The sequence below is a fragment of the Sceloporus undulatus genome, chromosome 7 (genome assembly GCF_019175285.1).
Source record: "Sceloporus undulatus isolate JIND9_A2432 ecotype Alabama chromosome 7, SceUnd_v1.1, whole genome shotgun sequence".
NCBI lineage: Eukaryota > Metazoa > Chordata > Lepidosauria > Squamata > Phrynosomatidae > Sceloporus > Sceloporus undulatus.
In genome coordinates, this window is record NC_056528.1 from 8,498,062 (window position 1) to 8,517,744 (window position 19,683).

At 44.9% G+C, this 19,683-nt stretch overlaps 1 protein-coding gene across 2 annotated transcripts in view; it reads right to left on the reverse strand.

Annotated features, from left to right (window-relative positions):
- PHC2 (polyhomeotic homolog 2) overlaps positions 1 to 19,683 on the reverse strand; it is a 94,043-nt gene that overhangs the window by 59,471 nt on the left and 14,889 nt on the right. Inside the window, exons 2-3 of one of the 2 annotated variants that reach the window (XM_042478252.1) lie at positions 18,679 to 18,824; positions 17,175 to 17,252 (exon numbers count right to left, since the gene is read on the reverse strand). The gene's annotated coding sequence lies outside the window, so the exon portion shown is untranslated. Of the gene's footprint in view, positions 1 to 4,973; positions 5,101 to 17,174; positions 17,253 to 18,678; positions 18,825 to 19,683 lie in introns of those variants that run through there. The other variant, XM_042478253.1, reaches the window with a different exon arrangement.

Here is a 19,683-nt window from a genome sequence, read left to right on the forward strand (position 1 = left end):
ACGAACCCTGGTCTCCAGAGTTGTAGTCCAGCTTTCAAACCACTGCACTATGCTGTCTCTCTGTTGGAGGGTATGCAGTTGCAAAAGTAACGTGGGCAGGACAAATTACAGCTACCGTAAGGATACTCATTCCAATATGTGACTCAAATGGAGACTATACTTATCCCTGGACTTGTGAGTGGCGCAGGATTTGAACCGAGGCCAGAGTGCTGATGCTCACCTGAAATATCGGAGCCTCCTCCACAATCTACACAGTGAGAAATGTTTGTTCAGCAAGGACCCCCACATCCTTGTTCCAACTGGCTTGGCCAAAGTTTCCTTGACCAAAGATACGGCCTAGCCATTTATTAACAGGCCCAAATCCCTCTGTCAGCTTAGAGAGATGTCTCAATCCCAGGCGCCGCGTGCAAACATCACGTCCATGCCGTTGCGCCTTGGTGGGGTTGCAAAAATTAAGAAGATTACAACTAACACATGATCTTTAACACACTCCTTGCAAGGGATGTTGCTAAGTGGGGGTCTCCAAAATAAAGGCATTGCCCCCTCGAGGACGGATTCTGCCTCCCTCCCATTAAATTTTCCTTCGGTCCCCAAGTTTCCAGCATTGCAGCAAATTTAATTTTGCAATAAGAGTCCAGTTATCCCAATACCTAGTGCATCTGATGGCAAACGGGGGTGCATCTACACTGTAGAACTAATGCAGTTTGAGAATGCGTTAAGTGAGGTAGCTCCAGCTTAAGGGATCCTGGGATTTGTAGCTTTGCAAGGCAGTGAATTTTAAAATGCATTTGCTTTAACTGCTGTATGCCCCCTGGAGTCCCAAACTGGGGGAAATAATAATAATAATAATAATAATAATAATAATAATAATAATAATAATAATAGGGCAGGCCAAGTGACCAAGGGGATATGAACACAGCAAGTACAAATGTTAGATGCGAACAATTTCCAGCACAGGCTTTTTTTGTGGTCTTCTCGGGCTATATGGCCGTGTTCTGAAAGAGTTCATTCCGAAAAACCCACAAAAAACTATGGATGCCGGCTGCGAAAGCCTTTGGTGTCACAATTTCCAGCATGCCATTGTGTGTCTGCAATGCAAGACATTTGGAAAGGTAGGAATTTTTTGTATCGGGGAGGGCAATACATTCCCATTCCCGTCACAACCCTCCTGGCTCCTTCCAATCTGTGGCTGAAACTGAGCCAGAGAGGGATGCTGAGTTGTGCCAGTCTTTGAACCAGGATCTGGCTCCCAGGACCAGGGGGCATTGGATGGGCGGGAGGACTTGGGGGGGAAAGAATTGGGTCGGGTGTTGATCCTTATTAGAAAACGTCTGAAGCCGAACAGAAGCCACGGTGGGAAACGTTTATCTGGTGAGGGCCGTTGTGTACACTCATGTGCCAAGGAGGGCTGCGAACAAAGGCTTCCTTTATGTGGGAGATCAGTCCGTTACTGACGTGAAATGGGCTCAACAACAACAACAACGGAGTTGAACAATGCAAGAGAAAGCTTGCGCTCCTTCCCGACAGGACCCTTTCCGACACTAGGGCCTTTCCGTTACGGGAATGCGACAAATATTTCACCGTTATGGGAATGCAACAAATATTCCGCTATCCCTCACAACAGGTTCCACAAGTGACACTTCCACCCACTGAGTTTTATGGCCAAATTTGTTCAGAGAGGGCTTGCCGTCACCTCCCCATGAGGCTGAGAAAGTGTGACTTGCCCAAGATCACCTAGTAGGTTTCATGGCCAAGCTGGGACTCGAACCCAGGTCTCCAGACTTATAGTCCAACAGTCAAAACCACCGTGCCATGCTGGTTCTCTAGCTGAAATATCCTAAAGGCACTAAGTCTGATCTTGGAAGCGAAGCAGAGCCAGCCCTGGTTAGTCCTTGGATGGGAGACCACTAAGGAAGACCAGGCAATGTTTCAGAGCAAGGAACTGGGTTACTAGTTTCCACGGCTGAGCAGGGATTTGAACCCTGGTCTCCAGAGTCCTGGTCCAATTCTCAAACCACTACATGCTTCCTGGGACATTCCTAGTAAATGATAAACCCCTTCTGTATATGGAATTTCTCACATTTTTTTACTGGTGTAGGAATATAGTTTAAATCCTCTTGACCTAAGGGGTTAGAGACTTATCCCAGCAAACATCACTACATTACAGTAACCCCCTTCGCCGCCACATATGAGACTGTCCAGGCCATGCGTCATTATCTGGGAAATGCAGGTATTTTTGGATCTTGCTAAGTGCCAGAGGCACGGGATGAAGCTGGCGCAAACCAAGTGGAACATCTCCAAGGAATTCACCCCTTTTAAAAGCTTCTCTTCTAACCACAGTTTTTGCCTCCGGCGCTTTTTTCCCTTCACAACAGCATGCCCTCCAACAATGCACAAGTCAGGCACTAAACCCACCCTTCCTCTGTTGCATTTTGTGGATAAGATAAAGGTTTCTCCATGAAATGCAACAGAGGAAGAAAGTGGCTTTAATTCTCGAATTGCGCATTGTAGGAGGGCATGCTAATGCAAAAGAATTCTAATCTCCTTTTGTTTTCAGCTTTCAAAACTCACACGTTACAAATAACAGGTTGTCAGTTTTCTTTAAAAACCATCCTTTCCGTACATTTGCATGTTATGAGAATAACTCAGGCATGCTCAAATTACAGTAAAACTGCAACTGGACAAGAAATCACTTTTTCAATGGGGTCACTGTAACCATTTTTTGTGTTACTTTTATAGTGACAGGAGTGGGGACTTAAGTGTGGTCTGGATTTGCAAGCAAAGCATTGGAATGGGTTTAGACAAATATAACCAATTCAGTTACTTTTGAACAATGGGGAAGCAAAAAAAAGAAACGGTCAAACCACATTTGCAACAATTTCTTTACAAGGATGGAAAGAATATATGGAACCATTAGTTCCCAGATTGGAAAATGGGGTTTGCAACAACTGCGAAAACCTGATGCGGGGAAGGAAAATAGGCCAGGGAAAATAGCGTACAGTTTTCTCTTGAATGCCCCCAGATATTGCAAAAAAAATTAACCTATGAAGAAAAATGTGGGTATTTTGTGCAGAAAAGAGATTTTTAAAATGCAAATCCCCCTCATGCCTAATTTTCTCTAAGAAAAAGGTTGGGCATTTGAGTCCAATGTGGAAAAGCCACATTCAGTTCAAGGCTGCAAAAGTAGAGTTGGGCATGCGATGTCATTAGGCATGGACAGACACTGCACATGGAAATGTGTGCACATGGAGCATTAATGCACCTCTCAACAAGGATTTGCCTTGTGCGTCAATGTATATGCGCATCCAGTTGTGCATTAGTGCACGTGCACAATAGGTTGTGCATTCAGTTCCACGTTGGGTTTGGTTCAGTCGTGTAACGTCGCTCTTCAGCTGAACCAAGACACCTAAGGTGGAACCGAATGCACAACCGGATGTGGATGTGCATTAACGCACAAGGCAAATTCCTGCAGTGAGGTGCATCAGTGCTCCATGCAATGTTGTGCAATGTGACTCTTCAATGCAAGAGTTTCATCACATGATTAAAGTGTCAACCCAAAGGGCAGAGATTCACGCCATGAAAGTCTGAGACAGCATCTTGTTCTGGGTGTTAAAGTTGTACAGCCAGCTTTCCTTAGCCATGGATTGAACCAAGTCAGAAAATAGACTCCTTGTCTAAGATGTTTTACTTTGGCCCGACTTCCTTTCCAAAGCAGCCCAAGTGGATCTGCTCAGCTCTGTTACCAAGGCTGGATATTTCTCTTTGGCGTAGTTTCCCTTTAGGGAGCACCCTGAGTGGATCGATCCGGCTCAGTGCAAGGAACAAATGTTTTTCTTCTGCACGATTTCCAGTTATGTAGCAACCCAAGTAGGTTGACTCAGGTGAGCTCAGCTAGAGATGGTTGCATCAGCCATGGAAGAGAGAAGTCACTGCCAATCTCTTGACTAGTCAAAAGAAGCAGATTATCTCCTGCAATCGATAAGGAGAAGCCATGAGCAATTGGCGCATGATAAGATCCCAAAGGCTGGATCTACGTGACACTAGCATAGTTGTTTAATACTACTTGGCATCCACTGAGGTTTGGTCCCCTATGGATACAACATTCCAGGGATGCTCAAATCCCATTAAACATAATGGATAGTAAAATGGTGTCCCTTATATAAAAGGGCAAAATCAAGGTTTGCTTTTTATAACTCCTCTATTTTGGCTTCAGTGGAAAGTCAGAACAACTAACTATGACTCTGAAGACCAGGGGTCGATTCCCAGCTTGGCCATGAAACCCACTGGGTGACCTTGGGCAAATCACTCTCTCTCAGCCTCAGAGGAAAGGCATGGCAAACCTCCTCTGAAGAAATCATGGTAAGAAAAACCCATGAAAGGTATACCTTAGCATCCCCATAAGTCGGGAATGACTTGAAGGCACGCAACAACAAAACTTGGAAAGGACTGGAGCAAAACCCTGGGACTTTTTCATCAGTTTGGATGCATCTTCAATTGATTGAGCTCAAAATGCAATTAACTAAATTAACTCAGTGAGAGAAGCGGCAGAATCTCACCCTTCCCAGACTTGGCTCAGGCCAAAGCAAACTGCTGCAACCTCTCCTAGCTTGTGCGCCCTTCTTCATTAATGACTTTTGCCACCTTGACCACACTCTGGTGCTGCTTGGCCGCAGACATCCTTGGTTTATCGGTCAAACTTTGGAGGGGTCATCAACCCTAAGGGTCTCCAAGAGAACTATGTGGGCATTAACCCCTTTCCGGAAGGGAAAACAAAACAAAATGGAGGCCCATTTGGTTGCCATGATGTACCTCTCTTGCAGAAAACTTTGTTCCCATTTTGTTTTTCTGGCACCGATTAGTTTTAATGAATTCTCCCTTTCTCCTACCTTTTATTCCCCCCCCCCCCAAAAAAAAACCCCATCCCAGTGCTTGGTCTTCGTTTCGTGCGGGATTTTTTGCGCATGAACACTGACCTTTCCCGGTAATGCCAAGCCAGGGCTAAAGTGCTTAGCCGATTACGGTTGGAGGAGAAAATCACACAGGGATCAAAGGGGGGCCCAAGGGACGTTTGAGTAGTTCAGGCGGCTTCGTGCTCCCAATTAGCTTCTTTCCCAAAACCGGAGGAGCTGGGTTTTAGCTGTAATTCCTCCAGATTTTCACAACAACAAGGGAACAAAGGCCGTTTTCTGCCGGGAAACGCACATTTCCCCCTCTTTCTCTTGCCCTGCAATCTCTGCCCTAAGTTACTCCACAGCTTCTGTTCTTAGCAATTGTACTTTCCCAAAAACACAGGACAGCCTGTTATGCCGCATGTTTTTCTACCTAGCTGTCCCCAATTTGTTTTGCTTTAGCACTTGAGTGAGAAATGCTGTCCGTCTACATATTATCTGTAATGCACTGGGATTATTTTGGTCCTTACCCGCTTGGCCAAAGACGCCAAAGAAAAGTTACATCTTGGCCGGAGAGGAGTGCACAGCAGTTCGCGCCAAGCTTGGGAAGTTACTTACTAAAAAGCAGGTTTTCTTTTAACATCTTTGCCCGGCGAAGAAGCCAGAGGAGCTTCGAAAGCTTGCAACATGGATAATGTTGCATTTGGCTTGGCCCAATAAAGGTAGCCTTGTGAAGTCAAAGGCTTTCACGGCCGGCATCCCTAGTTGTTTTTGTGGGGTTTTGGGCTAATGGCCATGCTCTAGAAGAGTGTATTCCTGATGTTTCACCAGCATTTGTGGCTGGCATCTTCAGAGGCGAAACATCAGGGATAAACTCTTCTAGAACATGGCCACAGAGCCTAAAACGCCTTGCTGAAACACCCTAAAGGCACCAGATCCCATTTGATTGTGGAAGCTAAGCAGGGTCAGTGCTGGTTAGTCCTTGGATGAGAGACTGCTAAGGAGGACTAGCTGCTGAAGGCCCTGTTTCAGAGGAAGGAACCAGCAAAACCACCTCTTGAGCACTCCTTGCCAAAGAAAACTTTATGAAATTCATTGGGTTTTATACATTGACAGGTGACTTGAAGACTTGGTTTCCAAGTGTGAATTGTTAGAGTGCGTGAAACCCTTGTCTCAGAGGTTTGGGCCCTGAAATCTCAGGATTGCCCTGACCTGGCAACTCTTACATGCCAACCGTCGCCCGTTGTAACTTTCCAGTCCGCTTGCCCCCTTTAGGAGGCTGGATGTCCAGACAGCCAGGGAAGGAGTCCAGAAAGAGGAATGCAGCTTGGCCTCTCCAAGGGCCTGGAATGTCTCCTTCAATCAGGCTGGGGCTGAGGCTCCTTGCCAAAAAATGTTAATGCCCGGGGAAAGAAAACTGGCACTACTGCTAATTAGAAAAGGTTGCTCCGGTGTCCGCAATGAGGTCCTCTGGGCATCGCTCCCCAGAAAAGGCCCTGCCTGTGGCTTCCAGGCAAGGCCTCCTGCCTCTGGTAGAAAAGGTCCCATGTGCCACTCCTCCGTGGCAAATGGAGGCAGCGGCTTTGCAAGTGGCTGGCACTCTGCACATGCCCAGGAGTCCTCTTGACACCTCCCCAACCACCCTCTCTGAACATCAAGGAGAACGAGTCCTCGGAGGCTGGTTTGGGAGATGTCGCGAGGACCCCTGGGCATGTGCAGAGCACCAGCCCCTTGCCAATCAGGGGAGAAGGGGTTTTGAGGTGTCATCCTCCTTTGCTTTTGTCTCCTGTGTTCCCAGGCTGGGTTATCATTATTTGAAAGGCACCTTATTAACTGAGGTCCAAAACACACTGCTGTAATAATCCAGTCCAAGACCGCTTTGACTGCCCTGGGAATTCTGTGTAAATCTACAGCGCTATATGAATAAAGCATAATAATAATAATAATAATAATAATAATAGTATTTTCTCACCCTTTCTTATGATCCTGGACAGTGGCATCGATAGAGGTGTGCAAGGGGTACATGCCACACATTGGTACGCACCGTCAGAAAGGAAGGCACTGAAATGACTGTCTATACTATTTTTGCTGAAGTATGGAAACCCACCCGGCGACATTGGGCAAGTCACACTCTCTCAACCTCAGGAGAAGACAATGGCAAACCTCCTCCGAACAAACCTGGCCAAGAAAACCCCATGGCAGAGTTCACCTGAGGTTCGCCATAAGTCAGAAACGACTTGAAGGCACACACCAACAAAACATATTTCATTAGCCCAGCATACATGTAATATATGAACATGTCTATGAGGCTACAACTCTATCCTTGATTTTTATTTGATCACTTTTAATGCTATTTCGATTGCTTTAATTTTCATTTTTTAAAATAGCTTAGTTACTTTTTAACTATGGCATGCTGTGAATTTTTAACTACGTTGGTTTCATAGCTGTTGTGAGCTGCCTTGAACGGGCAAAAAGGCAGGATATAAATAAATATAATAATACCAGGTTCACCAATCTCTTCATTTATAACCTCCCTTTTCCTCCAAAACCAGACGTCAAGGCGACTGGTGAATTAAAATAAATACAGTAGAGCATTGTGCATCGGTCTCCTTGCACAACCAACTGCAATGTAGTTATGTATCAGTGGCCTTCTATGGGATGCGGACATTACGAAAGTGCCAAATCCTAATTCCCATGTTATATAAATAAGTCCACTTCTGAAGACGTAACTCCAATGCAGGACTCTGGCTAAGAATGACAAAAAGGCCAGAAACCACTAACATGCAACCCTCTTAAAAGCACTTTCTTTTAAAGCGTTCAGCTCTCAAAAGAATGAAAAAGACAAAAAGAGTTCATAAAACAGGTTTGGAGAGTCAAACCAGTAACCTCCCTCTCTCTTCATATACTGAATTATGCCATCAATTGACATATTGGGTTTCATCATCCTCCTATTACAATCTGCAAGGGAGATTTTGCATTAAAATACATGCCCTGCCCAGTTCCCTTGAAAACCGACCCGGGGGCAAAGAGGTTGCGTTTGAACTAAGAGCTTGTATTTGAACATGAAATGCAGACGCCTGTCCAAAAATGACAAACCGCCACCTCCCACTTTTGTTCCAGCATCTCATTCTTTGCAGGATTGTATCACACTAGGAAAACATCTTGCATTTTTTAAATCTTTCCTACCCAGTTTGGAAAACAGGTGCGTAGGCACTGTGCAAGAATGCAGCCTCGCAATGTAGGACCAGGACCACAACAGCCAATTTAATGCTGGTATCGCCATCTTCGGGGAGGACTCAGTAAATAAAACCTCTTTTCTTGTTTAATAAAATGCTAGTGCTGCAGGAAGATGGCAAGGTCTTGCTTCCTTGCTGTGCTAGATCTCTACTTACTTTAAATCATGCAGAAACCCAGCCAAAACATACCAGAAAAACAGTGGGGACCATTTTAAAAATGGCACCACGCAGAGATGTACATTTGGACCAATGTAAAGGCTAAGGACTTGGAAAAGCAGATATGAAAGAACTCGGCAACACCCTTGAGTTTAAAGATTGGCTGTTGTCGTTGCGTGCCTTCAAGTCATTTCCAACTTATGGCAATGCTAGCCTGGGGCTTTCTTGGCAATATTTATTCAGAAGGGGGTTTGCCGTTGCCATCCTCTGAGGCTGAGCGGGTGCAACTTGCCCAGGATCACGCAGCAGGTGAATGCATTGTTAGCAATTAAATTGTCAGTCACCTGCATTTGGTTTTATATGATAGGAAGAGGACCTGGCAAAACCACCTCTGAAGATTTCTTGTCGAAGAAAACCCTCTGAAATCCATGGGGTCGCCATAGGTCGACCAGTGACTGGAAGGCGCACACCTTTAAAAATTGGTAGAGAATTGGTAGAGAATTCCCTTTTGCCTTTGGCTCCATCTGCCCTAAATACTCTAAAGACAGAAGATCCCATTTGATCTTGGAAACTAAGCAGGGTCAGCCCAGGTTAGTACTTGGATGAGAACATGACAACCAAGGCCAGATCCTGTTGGCTCTGATTCAGAGGAAGGACCTCTTGCTATTCCTTGCCTAAGAAAACTCTTGGAAATGCATGGTCTTCAAGCGACTTGAAGGCACATGGGTTGAGCTGTGTGCCTTTCAAGCCATTTATGACTTACGGTGACCCTGTCACATTTTTTTCTTGGCAAGGTTTGTTCAGAGAAGGCTTGCTATTGCCTTCCCCGGAGGCTGAGAGAGTGTAACATGCCTAAGATGGGTTTCATGAGAATCAAACTCTGGTCTCCAGAATCAAAGTGCAATGCTCAAACCAGTATGGCACACTGGCAACTTGAAGGCACTGACACAGGGAGGTCTTGCTCATAGGTCCCTGGATATGAAGCTTGGCTTGCAAAATCCATTCTGCCTCATGCAATAAGAAAGAGACCTCCTCTGTCCCCCCATTTTTGGCCTGGACTTCTGCCCTCCTTCCTTCCAGGCCAAACAGCCATGCTAGCCAACTGTGTGCCAGGGAACTGGGTTGCTTCGCTCTCCAGATCCAGAAGATCTGCCAAGGTCATCCTCTCCTCCGGTTCCCTCAATGAAGAAAGACTGGGGGAAAGAAGAAGAAGAAAGCAGGGAAGGAAAGAAAGGAGGAAAGAAAACAATCAGGAGGAGGAAATTGGAAAGAGCCTCAACCTCAGCTGGAGCAATTAAAACCCAGGCCTTAATGAGTGTTTAATTAATACAAAGCCGGCAAACAGAAAGATGGAGGCTGGACACAAAGAAGATAAATATGAGAGAGGTCAGGGGTAAAGAACAGGCCTGGGCAAATGGTGCCAAGCGCCAGACCTGGCAATGGTGCTTCACTGAAGAACTCTTCTTCTGTGCTGTTAACTTTGGCTGATGTTGCAATATCCAGAATCCCCCCAGCCACATAGTCATAAAAAGTCCACCTAAAAGAAGCACCTATGCATTGTTTGAGTCTCTCACTCAGGTTTTGTTCCCAGCTGCTGCCAAAGTGTTGAAAGGGCAGAGAAAGATGAAGCCTCTGATGTCTGTGGCGGCTGAAGAATCCACTCTGGGTTTTAGTCCAAACTTGAGCTATCCAAGCTGCTGTTGGAGGAGAGGACTGAGTTCAGGACCTTAGACAAGTCTTGACATGGAAGCCACCGGTGGCCACTCCAGGGTTGCTGGAGGCCGGTGCCCACCTACCCGCCACTTCTCCCATGAATGCCGCCTGACTCACAGCTCTCTCACAAGGCAGGCTCCATCTTGACAAGCGTGGGGTCAGGATGGCACCCGCTCCCACGGCCTGCCAAGGCCTGCAAACTTGCCCAGCTGAGGAACAACCGAAGCCAAACTGGGCGAGAATGCCTTCTAGCTGCTGGCATGCGGTTGGCGTCCTTGTCAGGCTGGGCAAAGTTTGGGCATGTTGCTGGAGCCATCCTTCTGCCTAGCTGCCAGCCCTCTGGAGCGGCTGCATTGCTGACTTGGGGTGGCATTGCGATGCGCAGGGAGAGCAGCTCCATTGTTGCTCAGTCGGAGAAGCAAAATAAGGTTTCCTCTGTTAATAGGGATCCAAGATCTCAAGATCTGCATCTTAGGTACAAAACGCACTGCAGAAATAATCCAGTTTGAGACTGCATTAACTGCCCTGGCTCAGTGCAAGGGAACCCGGGAATTGCATGGTGGCACCAGAGCTCTCTGACAGAGAAAGTTCAATGTCTGACAAAACTATAGTTCACAGACTTCTTTAGCATTGACCACAGTTAAAGTGGTCTCAAACTGGATTATTTCTGCAGTGTGATTTGGACCATTGACTTTGGACTCACCTCTCTGGTCAGTTAACTCAACTAATAGGGAAATGGAGGCTAGAGGACAGGTTCTTTCTCTTCCCAACAGACCCAGGCAAAGGCAAACTGCTGCAGCTCCTCCTTGCTTGGGCATCCTTCCTCACTGATACCTTTGTTATCTTGACCGCACTGCGACAATGCTTAGTCACACCCTTCCGGGCTTTAATTTCAAATTTTGGGGGGATGTGCCCACCCATATCCAGTTGGTGGCAAGAGTCTAATGAAGGGCATCCCAGTGGCACCCATCCACAGGACAGCATCCTCCCAAACCTTCAGTTCAGTGTCATTGTCTTCTTCAGGAGCCAGCATGGATTCCTGGTTTGAGGGTTGGACTACAACTCTCTCCGGAGTTCAATTCCCGCTTGAGCATGAAACCCACTGTGTAGGTCACACTCTCAGTACTCAGTCCCTATGTTGGGATAAAGGCGGGATGTAAGAAAATCATCATCATCATCATCATCATCATCATCATCATCATCATCATCATCAGATACAGCACACCTACATTGTCGCACAATGAATAACCCCACGTGCGGAGATTTCCTGCTACCCCAACGTAAGATCCTGAACAGGAATTTTCTTTCACTTGGAATCATGGACGTGGATGGGACTCCTTTCTAGGGGTGCACCTACACTATAGAAATATTGCAGTTTGGCAACACTTTTAAGTGCTGCAGCTCCATCCTCTGGAATCCTGGGATTTGTAGTTGTAAGACGGCCTTAGCTTTCTGTTGCCAAAGAGTGCTGGGGCCTCAGAAAATTGTAACTCCCAGCCATGGCAGTTAAAACGGTGTCAAACTGTATTATTTCTATAGTGGAGATGCACCCTAGATTGCCTCTCCTAGGGGACTCCAAAGGTCCTATAGTCTAACCTACTCATGGAACCTCAAAGCATCCTTAACAGTTGGCTATCCAACCTCTGCTGAGAAACTCCAACCAAGGAAAGCCTACCACCTTCTGAGAGAGTCTGCTCTGCTCTCAAACAGCATGAATTTGAGTGCGCCAAGGGTTAAGCACCAGCTGCGGACCAAGCGGGCATCTCTTCTCCTCCTCCCTCCCTGCCCTCTTTCTGTCTGCAGAGCTGCCTCTTTTATGAATGGCTGCCTCCGCTGTTTATTTTGCTCTTCTAGAAATGCTGACCAGAGCTTACACAAAATGACAAATGTGTCTGAGGGCAACTGGTAGCCTCGCTTTGCCATTCAGAACCATGCACTGTTATTATAGGCCTGGGTTCCCCTTGCTCTCTACACACAGTCAGAATATTTTCAGGATCGGTGGCTAAGAATGGGATGGCCTCATGGGAGTACGGAGTGTGGGCGCATGGGAAAAATGAAACGGACAAACCCCACATTTTGCATGTGTTGAGAAACTCCGACAAGAAGAACCCGGGACTTTGGAGAACCTTCGACTGACCTTACGCAAAATTCACGCATGGCAACCTTTGTGCAGAAAAGCAACATTTTCTGCACAGGAAAGAGGATTTTCACGCACAGCGCTGTCTGTGCAGAAAACACAGTTTTCTAGGCAAAAACATTTTCAATGCAAACATTTCAATGCGCAATTTCAATACGCAAAAATATCACATTCAAATTTTGTGCAGAACCATTCCCGAATTGCGAATAGTCTTTCGAAGCTGCCCAGTTTTTGAAGCTTTTCTCACAAAAGGAAGAAAACAGATAAAAGTTGCTCCTTGCTTCCTTTGAAAAGGTATTTCGCAAAGAATGGCACCCTTGATGCTATAGAATTTTGGGATTTGCAGTTTGCATCCAAGAATAGCAATCAACTTTTTAAATTGGTTGCAAGACGGGATTATTCCTGCAGTGCATTTTGGACCATCGCCTCTGAATGCATTAAAGAACAGGACATCTTTTTCATGTTAACACGTATCCAAGGCCTTATCTGCACTGCAGAAATAATCCAGTTTGGCACCGCTTTTGCTGCCATAGCTCAATGCTACGAAATCCTGGGATTTGTAGTTTGTCATGGCACCAGAGCCGTAGAAGGCTAAACATCTCCGAAAGCTACAAATCCTGGAGTTTTGTTGCATTGAGTCCAATGGCTTCAATGAAAAGCATTCCATGTACATGTTCTTGAATCTGCATTGAGACTAATGTGTTTCGCAGAGAATCCTGTCAGGTATTGGGCGAAAAAGACGCATCTGGACAAAGTTGTCTCCATCTGCAACACCTCTCTGGGGGAATTGCCGAAATAGGTCAAGCATGTTTATCCTGACTCAGGAGCAAAAATAATGTGTTCTCCAGCTTCCAGGTCAAAATACGCCAAGCTCTTAAATCAAAATCTACAGTCTACTTCCTCAGATGCTTTTGGTGGGAGGACATGAGAGAAGGCCTTCTTAGCCATGGCACCAGTTGCCACCTGCATCATTTCTGGCAATGGAAGGAGCTGGAGAGAGACCTCAAGGACTAATTCAAATGGTCAGTTGAGTCTTCTTCAAGCCTGCTTCTCCATGCCATCAAGCATACCTTCATAGTCATAAGGACCCGGAACTTCTTATTGTTTTCCTTCCAATTCTTCAGAAGATTGATGCTATTCTCACAATGTCAAGCATATCCTCATAAGGACTAGGATCTCCTCCTCCTTCAGAAGAATGATCCTGTTCCTACTGATGCCGTTTCTACTCTGTCAACCGTATCTCGACAGCCAGAAACCTGTTGCAATTTTAAGATCCTTCAGAAGACCAACACTGCACAGAGCTGTCCAACTTGTTTCCGAAGGTCAACACACCCAGGAGAATGTGTGAGCCAGTAGTTTTTAGGAGAGCTACACAAAAGTTGCTCATGCTCCAACCTCCTGAAGGTGGACGGTCAAGTGTATCCTTGGTGGTCATAAGGGCTTGTTGTTTAAGACAACTGAGATCCTCCGGAAGATTGACTCCGCACTCACACTGTCAAGCAGAACTTCATTGCCATAAGGAAGAGGAACTTAGGCTGCTGTTTTAAGTAACCCATGATCCTCCAGAAGGTCCGCATGACTTTTTCACAATGGGTTAATATGCCCAGAAGAAAGTGGAAGGAGCTGTTTTCGAGAGGGACTAGGCCAAAGTTGGCTGGCAGTCTGCTGTTGACCATCTCCTCCTTGAAAGCCATCCTTGCAAGGCAAACAGTCTGGGGTGATGCAAGTAGCTGCCAATCCAACCCGGGTGACTCAGCAGCGGCTTCCATCTGACCAGACTCACCGTCATGTGAGACAAGTGTAGAAATCAAGGTGTGTCAGGTAGCGAAGGATATAGATATGCCACGGTTGAGAAACACACCCAGGTTCACTGCCTCTTGTCCATAGAAGGCCATTCTGCATTTCCACCGCTTGTCTACAGCGTTATCTTCCGCCGTACAGGAAAGTCAACTTCGTTCTATCGCCGCAAGAGCAGCTCTGGGGCTATTCCACAAGGATGCAGTTTAAAATGCTGCATGGCGCATTTCCCAGCATAGCTTTGCTCCTTCCTCAGTTCCTTGGTCTGTCTTCTTGGCCACCAGTGACTGACTCTGTTTCTTCCTGCTCCATGAGACATGTATTTTGAAGCTGTACAAACTACCCAAAATGCCACATGGACAGACAAAAGTGCCCAGATGCCCACTTCTGGGTATTCTCCTCTTTTAATTAGTTCATAGTGTGTGAAGTCAAATGCATCCATAGATTTTTGTGGGTTTTTCAGGCTCTGTGGCCAGAATGAATCTCTGCAGATGCCATCCACAGATGCTGGCGAAATGTCAGGAATAAACTCTTCTAGGACATGGCCACAGAGCCTGAAAAACCCACAAAAATCCATGTGCCAACCAATTTGGCATCAAATCAGACCCTTAGCTTTCAATGCGACTAAAAAGGAAAGCCTTATTGAAAGCAAGGATTTGTCTTGCTTGGAATTTTTCTTTGATTTTTCCATCAGTCCCCAGATTTCCAGCTTTGCAGAGAGCAAGATGGAAAAAGCATCCATTTGGCTGCTTTGGGATAATAATGGCACAGCTTGGTTTGGGGAGCTGTTTGCGAGGGGAAGGGACCAAACCCCATATACTGCTCCTTCTCAGGTGGCCAAAAGTCTCAAGATGGCCACGGCAGTATAACTTTTATGGGGTTTTTCTCTTTTCCCTTTCTTTCTCACCCCCAATTGACATTCCTTCCCTGTGGGGCCTCTTGCAGTGTTGGAAAGGAGAGGACTCCCTTTGCATGTCAAAAGCCCCATTACACACACAGTTGCCAAATCATCGCAACTGGACAAAAGCGTTCCCTGAAAAGGGCATTGAAGGAAGCCTTCCCGGTGGACGCACATCCCTTAGAATAGCAACCAACCCCATTCACTGGGAAGAGATAACAACTCCACTTTTCGTGGCACGCCTACAGCCGCGCAATCGTGCACCCTGGCACATCTTCCCAGGGCGACAAGGCCTGCATACACAATCACACACACACACACACACAGAGCCATCTCTGCCGCTGGCATTCAAGGCCTCTGGTTGGCTGCAAAAAGCATGTTCCATCTTGAATTCTCGAAAATGTATTATTTAAAAGCAATTACTGGGCAAAACTTTGCCTTGCCCATGAACCGTTTTTTAAATTCCTCCAGGTCGAATCAGTCATGGCTTTGGGAGAGGCAATGGAAGCAAAGCGGGGAGAATGAAATCCCTGAGTAGTGGTTAGAGCATCCAAGAAAGGCTGCCAAGGTTCATCACTGCCCCCTGAGCTATGGGCTATAAATGCAGATGATGATGATGATGATGATGACATTGCTGAATGGCTCTCAGTCTAACCAGCCTCACAGGTAGATTTCAAAGAGGTTGCGTTAGTCAAAAGCATTTGGTTTGAGCACTGGGCCATGACTCTGGAGACCAGAATTGGATTACTTGCTCAGCCATGGAAATGCCCTGGGTCACCTTGGACAAGTCACACACTCTCAGCCCCATAAAACCCTGATACGGTTGCCATAAGTCAGAAACAACTTGAAGGCACACAACAAGCTGTGTTAATGTCTTGCAGCAGATAAGCCCATAGCAGTCAGAGGTTGTGGGACTATTGTCCCGTTTTTAGCCAAGTCCGAAACTTACAGGTAGGGATGCAAAATAAAAATGGGCTCAAAAATAATAAGAAAAGGTGTTTTAACACATTGATACTCCATTCAGAAAACAAGCAACCGCTATAGAGTTTTCATAACTTGGGACGGTATAAACCAAAAATGTTTGTGCAACCTAATCTGTTGGTTTTTGGATCAAGAACAACTTTTTGGTAGAGGGAAATGCACTTATCCTGAATGGCAGAGCTCTTCTGCTGCACAAAATGCACTTTTTTCTGTGCAAAATCTTGTGGGTTGTTTTGGTTTTTGCACAATATTTCATGGGAAAAAACTGCAAAGATATTTTCTGTATTTTAGACACACACACACACACACACACACACACACACACACACACACAGAGAAAGTGTAACAGAGAGAAATTGGGAGTGCGAATCTCTCCTTCCGGCTTTGAAAACCAGAACTTGGCAAAGCAACCGTTTCGGACGGCAGCTCCCAAAATCCCCCGGCCAACTGTCTGGGGGATTCTGGGAGCTGAAGTACAAAATTGTCCCATTGCCAAGCTTTGAGTACAATGCAAGCTTACCGAATACAACCAGCTCTGAATCCAATACAGACTCCGAACATAACATTTCCAACACATGCCAAGATCTGGATGCAACAACTACAGAGTCCAAAAATTGTCATTTCGCCCAGTTCTGGATGCAACCCAAGCTCTGAATGCAACACATGCTTGCACAGAAGACCATTGATTTCAGTCCATGTGCATATTATGATCTATTATCTATTCTCCATCAATATTATCCTTATAATTGCTGCTACCGCTCCATCCAAGACTGGGATTTCCAATGGCTTACAAATTAAAACAAATACAACATAGGGTTATTGTCTTTTAAATTTAAGGTTGCAATTTAGAAATTACTTGAGTTCAAGCTGGTTTTAATACTGTATCATTAATGCAATTGGATGCCTTTTCAGTTCATTGGGGCTGATTTCGCCATTAAAGAGAAGAAGCGCATTTCAAGCATCCCGCAAATAAAGCGAAAATGGTGAGGAATTGCGCGATGATCATCATACGCAACTGTGCCCATAAAACGATATCGGAAATGCATTGTCACTGAAACCCCGAAAGTAAAATGAGGTGCACCAATGCTTCTTCATGACCACTTTAATGGCAGGTTTTGTGCAACATCATGCAATTTGTCCAAAATATTCACAGCATAAACTCCCGATCTCCTTCGCTTGATAAACTCCATTGTCTCCAGACAAATGTGGTGCCCAAAAGCACACTGTTGCTGCTAAACCTGGCTGCACCAAAGCTGGCTGTGTTATCACTGGTAAGAGAAAAGCACTTTGCACATGCCCAGGGGGCTATTTCCTCCAAACTATCTACCAAAAAGATATAGCACACAGATACCCATGCCTGTCCTTACCTGAACGCAGGCTTCCAAAACTGACCATGAAGGGTGGTCCAAGGCAGGCTGCAGAGTTCAAAATCATAGATGGTGAACCTAAGATAATCCAAAGACATAGCCATGTTAGTCTGTAGGATCAGTAGGCTGAGAGATCCTGCAGCCCCTTTGAGATTCACTGGAAGAAAGAAGTTGGCAGCAGGAGCTCTTGCAGACTTGACTCGACTTCCTCAGGTGCATTAAGAGAGTCCAATGGACCAGAGGCAGGAGGAAAGGCCAGGAAAAAGACTGAGACCAAGGCACAGCAAGGCAGAGGTCCAAGAGTCCAACGGGCCAGAGTCAGGAAGCAGACCAAGGGTTCAAATATGACAAGACAGAGCAAAATGCTACCAGAAAAGCTGCAGGAAACACAGAAACCCAACATGTTGGCATTGCAAGGCTTGCGAAACCAATGTTGTCCTAAAATGGCTGTGCCTCCAGCTGCATTGCATTAGCATTAGAGCATCAAAGACTGCAAAGCCCTGGCAGTTTTGGACTTCAACTCCCAGAATCCCTCACCACTTTGGCCAACAATTAGGAACTCTGGGAGCCGGAATCCAAAGCTTCTGGAAGCCCAAAGTTTGGGAAGCACTTTTAACATGTTAATGTCATTATTGTTATCATCATCATCATCATGGCAAACTATTTTGGCTACTTTCCTCTTCTTTTCAGCAGTCTTTAAATATCTTGAAAGGAAACCCTGGGTACGATCACACATTTATGACATGAAAGAGATTGGGAGTTTATGATAATTGTCAATTATTTAATTATTTAATTTATTAATAGTTGTTTTAATCATTGATAATTTAATTGTACTTTTTTATTATTATTGATGCGAGGGTTAGGAAGGGGTAGGGTTATAACGTTTTATATGAGATTGTATTGATGTTGGATTTTCTTGTTAAGCCACTTTGATCATTTGGAGGAGCATGATATAAATAATAATAATAATAATAATAATAATAATAATGTGTGACGTCGTGTGAAATCGTTATACGTAATGATGCAATTTTTCTGGGATATTCACAGGATAATAATAATAATAATAATAATCATCATCATCATCATCATCCCGTGAATATCCCAGAAAAATCATGTCCTCACGTGTAACGATTTCGCACAAGATCACACAAAACACACCTTTGAAGCGGTCACAAAGAAGCACCGATGCGCATCTTTTCTGCTTTCAGGATTTCAGTGACAATTCATTTCCGATATTGTTTTACTGGCGCAATTGTGTGTGAGAATCCTTCGCGCAATTACCTGCCATTTTCGCTTTATTTGCGAGATGCTTTCAATGTGCTTTAAATTCTTTTTTTAATGCTGAAATTAGCCCCAGTGTGATAAACTCTATAGAGAAGGTGATCTCTTGAACTTACTCCAAAAGGAATGCGGATAGAGTTCTGCTGCAAATTCATGAATTCATTGGAAGGGTTTCTTTTACATATTGTGAAACCAATTGCATAGGCTATTAGGTAATCCATACTTGGGTTATTTGTCTTTGTTTGTCTTGGGATGCCGTCCGTTTGTCCAGATTAAATAAGTCCTGAAACCCTCCTTCGTCCCTCTCTGTTTTGTTAGGGCTCCCATGACTGATTTCCAGCCGCTCTCAAATATTATTCTGACCGCCATCTGCATAGATAAGAGAGAAATCATGCATATTTTGGGGAGAAGAGGGTTTCAATCTCTCCCTTTAATTTATTATACATCTAGAAGGGAAAAAAGTCTGGTATACAATAAGAGGAGAATAAATATAAGAGTGAATGACTTTCCAACCCAGGAAAAGCTTTTAAAAAGCCTAAATAGCTTAAGTCTCTGAATGCATTAAAGAACAGGGCATCTTTTCCCATGTTAATATGTGTCCAAGACTTTTTTATCTGCACTGCAAAAATAATCCACTTTGCCCCCACTTTAATGGTCATGGCTCAACGCGACAAAATGCTGGGAAGTGTAGTTTTCGGAGACGTCCACAGCCTTCTCTGCCACAAACCTCTGGGCCACAACAAACTACAAGTCCCAGAATCCCCCAACATTGAGCCATGGCCGCTAAAAGTGGTGCCAAACTGGATTATATATGTATCCGCATACAAATATGTATGTGTGCATGTGTGTATATATGTGTGTGCATATATGTCTCTGTGTGTATACATCCAGATTTGTGTGTGTGTGTGTACATAATATATATTGTGTGTATACATGTGTGTGTGTGTGTATATATATATATATATATTTGGGTGGCTATACATACATGTGTGTCTGTATATATATATGTGTGTGTGTGTGTATACATTCATATTTATGTGTGAATGTGTGTACATAATATGTGTATGTATATATATATATATGTTTGTATTTGTGTGGCTGTACATACATATGTGTGTGTATATTATGGGTGTGTGTGTGTGTATATATATATAATGTCTTTGTGTATACATCCATATTTGTGTGTGTATATATGTATGTGTGTTTTTGAGGCTATACATACATGTGT